The following is a 4,490-nucleotide window of genomic DNA, read 5'->3' as shown; positions in this document are numbered from 1 at the left end:
TTCATCGCAACGCGTTGACCGACGTTGACCTAGGGTTGTGCGTTGACCGGCGTTAACCCTAGGGTTTCGTGTTAACCTGAGGAGGACCAGTTTATACTCGTGTACTCCTGGGAGTTTCGGGAATCAGTTTAACCTCATGTACCCGTCGGAGGTTGCCAGGTTATCCTTAAGAATTATTATCTGTAATATTCTCTAGGAACTTCCTGTCAAAATGGGAAACAGTTTAGACTCATGTACCCGTTGGAGTTTTGAAAGGTTATCCTTAAGAATTATTATACGTAATATTCTCTAGGAACTTCCTGTCAAAATGGGGAGCAGTTTAGACTCATGTACCCGTTGGAGTTTGGATATCGAGTATTCCGATAAAAGGCGAAAATATCGCGAAATCACCCAAAATATAAAATTGGGTCCCGAATATTCCGAAATAGGTGAAAAATCACGAAATCACCCAAAATATAAAATTGGGTCTCGAATGTTCTGAAAATAGACGAAAATATCTCGAAATTATTTGGGAAACAGAATTGAACTCCGAAAATTCCAAATCTGACTGAAAATGCCGCTCAATTATCCGGGAAAAGAAGTCGAACTCTGAACATTCCAAATAGGATCAAAAATGCCGTGAAATTGTCCGGGAGATGAGGTTAACCTTCGAAAATTTCGAAAACGGACGAAAACGGACGAAAATACAGCAAAAGAGGCACTAGACCCGGTCTGACCCGCGTTCACGCGGGTCAGATGAATCCGACCCGCGTTCACGCGGGTCAGATGGATCCGACCCGCGGAACGCGGGTCGGATTAATCCGACGCGCAGAACGCGGGTCGGAAGGGGGTTTAAAGGGGAATAAAAATCCCCAACTCCTTCTTCGGTTCCAGCTTTCTTCCCCCTCTTCATTTCGGTTCTCTTCTTGAGTTCTAACCCCTCAAGAGCTCCTCTTCCTCCAGAATTCCAACCGAATCAAAGCTCCTCCTCCTTTAAAACCATCAGCTCCTTCCTCTCTTCTTCCCATTTGGATTCGAGCAAAGGAGGAGATTCGGATCTAGGGTTTCGGCCATTTGAGTTCTTCTTCCCCCTTTCAAGCTTCAAGAACTTGGGTAAGTCTTTTCTAATGGCTTTGATTCCCTTACATTGACTCTAATTAGTTCTTCATGCTTTGATTCAATGTCTTGAAACCCTAGTTCTTGGATTTGGGCAAAAACCGAATTTTGAACTTGAGCTTTGAATGTGGCCGATTTTTTTTTTTTGAGTTTGATTCTTGAATTTGTGTAAAAAACTGAAGTTGTTGATTAGAACTCTTTGTTAGCCGAAATTTCCACTGTCCATGGCCAAAATTTACTGTTCATGGCCGAATTCTTGGACTGTTCATGGCCGAAATTTTCTGCTGATCGTGAATATGATTGACTTCGTAATTCTGGGTTGATGATGGCCGAGTGAGCCCCTTTGTCGCGCCTGTACATGATCGAGTTTGCATTTGGTTGTGGTTATGTGCATAACTTGATGATTAACATATTAATTTGATCCCTTGGCATCAATTGTGTATGAGGGCTAAACTCTTTTGCTTGATTCTGGCGCTCGTGTTTGTATTTGATTGAGAATGAGGTTGATGACTGAATGCGTGGTCGAACGGCTCCTCGAACCTATGTGTGGCTGAAAATTCTTGTAGAGGTCTTTGAGCTATTCATGGCTGAATTCATATATGTGCTTGAACTTTGTATATAATTCGAACTCATATATAATTGAACTCATGTATATGATCGACTTCAAACTTTGTATATAGCCAAGCTCTTGTATATGATTGAACTCTTATGTATGCCTTGGGTTCAAACATGTGTAAGGTCGAGAATTAACTTGAATTCAAACTTATATAAAGCCAAGTTCTCGTGTATGGTTGAACTCTTATATTCCTTGAATCCAAACTTGTATGTAGCTCGAGGATTTGAACCCGAACCTGTATATGGTTGAACTCGTGTGTGACCGAACACTTTGTTGAGCTCTTGGTCGATGACTTGCACTTGAATTTAATTATTGGCCGAGGATTTTTTGTAATCTTGTATATGCCTTGAATTCGAGTCAATCTTGTATATGGAGCTTGTGAATCTGCATGTTGACATGATCTAGGCCTTATATTTGACTTTGTGTCACTTAACTTGAACCGAGAATGTCGTTTAGGTTTAATTGGACCCTTAATTGGAAAATTCCATTTTGTAGAATTTCAATTAAAAATTCGCAATTTCCCTTTTTTAGGCTTTGATTCATGTATCTCGATTCTTGATCTGACTGAGCTGTTGATCTTTATTGCATATTAGCTATGTCGACGCTTTGGACCGGCTGGAGCGCGAATTCCGACGGTTACAAGAGTTGAAGACTGCTGGTAGCTCAACGTACACAGCCATTTGGATGGAATCTCGTCTACAAGCATGGCACGACACTCGGGCTTCGGCTGGACTTGAGATTCAAACGCAACAAAGTCGGGTGGATCAAATGGAGGCCTTGGCTATCTTGGGGATGGCGAAGGGTGACTTGGAGCGTTCACGAGTTGTGATATCCGGAAAATTGGAGCTCTCGAAACAGAAGTTAGCCAAGATCCAACAAGAGGCTGCGAAAACATTATCCCTCACCGAGGAATCCTTCAAGGTTGCATTGCAGTGTGAGCTTGAGCGAACTTATACAGAGGAATTGACTAAACTTGAACAGCAAGCCTGTAGTCACAAACTTCATGTAGATTGATTGTAACTCTTGTACCTGCAAACTCAATTTTATTAATAGAAAATATGTCTTTTTCATTCATTATGTCTCCTTTATTATGATGTCTTACTCCGTATGGAATAATCAACCACTACGTATGGAATAATCAACCATAATACTTGTGGGATTTTTGGCAAACCCCCAGCCTTCAACGGGTTTGATGAGCCTTTACCGACTACCGTTTGAGTCGGGCTAGCATGCGGATTGTTTAAGTCCGTTCCGCATGTAACGTTATGCTAAAAGAGTTAACTCTTTTAGTGCTACGATATTGAATACGTAGACTTCGTCTTTCTCACGGGAATAGACTACCCGGCGACGCGTGTTAAGCGTTGACTTTAGGATTTTGGGCTAATCCCCAGCCTTCAACGGATTTGATTAGCCTTTACCGACTACCGTTTGAGTCGGGCTAGTATACGGATTGTTTAAATCCGTTCCTATGTGACGTCAAGCTAAAAGAGTTAACCCTTTTAGTGCTACGATATTGAATACGTAGACTTCGTCTTTCTCACGGGAATAGACTACCCGGCAACGCGTGTTAGGCGCTGACTTATCCTTACTTAGGATTCAGGATAAAATTCCCCGTGCGTGTGAGGCACGGATTATGGTGTTATTAATAACAACCTGCCACAATGTTGAATATGTGGTCTTTTGTCCTTTTTACGGTCAAGGACTAACCGGCAATGCGTGTTAGACATAGGCTTTGGGATTTTTGGCAAACCCCCAGCCATCAACGGGTTTGACGTGCCTTTACCGATTACCGTTTGAATCGGGCTAGCATGTGAATTATTAAAACCCGTTTCACATGTAACGTTGTGCTAAGAGAATTGCTTCTCTTAGACTTAATGCTATGATTTTGAATACATAGACTTCGTCTTTCTCACGGGAATAGACTACCCGGCAACGCGTGTTAGGCGTTGACTTATCCCTACTCAGGCTTCGGGATAAAATTCCCCGTGCATCGAGTGCCCGGATTTGACAATCGTGTCTTTTCTAAAAGCAAAGACAGATTGAGAAACGGGAGAGGAAGAATTTTATAATCTATCTCCCGGTGCTGAAGAGGAAGAATTTTATATTCTATCTTCGGCTGGAAAGGGAACTTGAGGTGGGATCCCCCACCCCCAGAATCCGGAATGATGAACTGGGAGTGGGTTCTCCACTCCGAGCATCGGAAAGGTCCGAGGAGAGGAAGAATTTTATATTCTATCTCCCGGTGCTGAAGAGGAAGAATTTTATATTCTATCTACAGCTGGAAAGGAAACTCGAGGTGGGATCTCCACCCCCAGAATCCGGAAGGATGAAACTAAGAGTGGGATCTCCACTCCGAGAATCGTAACAATTCGGATAACCCTAACTGTCGGAAGGTTTGATTACCCGATTTGGAAGTGGACCTCTCGTTCATTGGGGGAATCGAGAGGAGATTTTGGCTGTGGCCCTAACTGTATGAATGTTTGACCAAGCAGGAGTTTGAGACGACCTAACTGTCGGAAGGTTTGATCGCTCGATTTGAAGGTGGACCTCTCGTTCATTGGAGGAATCGAGAGGGGATTTTGGCTTTGGCCCTAACTTTTATAGGTTTGACCAGAACGCAAAGAGAGTGGAATACGGGTAGCAAAGAAAGTGCCAACCCATATTACCACTCAAAGGGAGACTTTAATGTTAGGCGTTTAGGACCTAGCACGTTGAGTCTGAGAAACGCCAATGACTGGCAGATAGGAACGTTGGTGGATCCACTGTCGTTTAATTTGAT

Source organism: Asparagus officinalis, chromosome 6 (assembly GCF_001876935.1).
Source record: "Asparagus officinalis chromosome 6, Aspof.V1, whole genome shotgun sequence".
NCBI lineage: Eukaryota > Viridiplantae > Streptophyta > Magnoliopsida > Asparagales > Asparagaceae > Asparagus > Asparagus officinalis.
Note: the sequence above shows the minus strand (reverse complement) of the source record.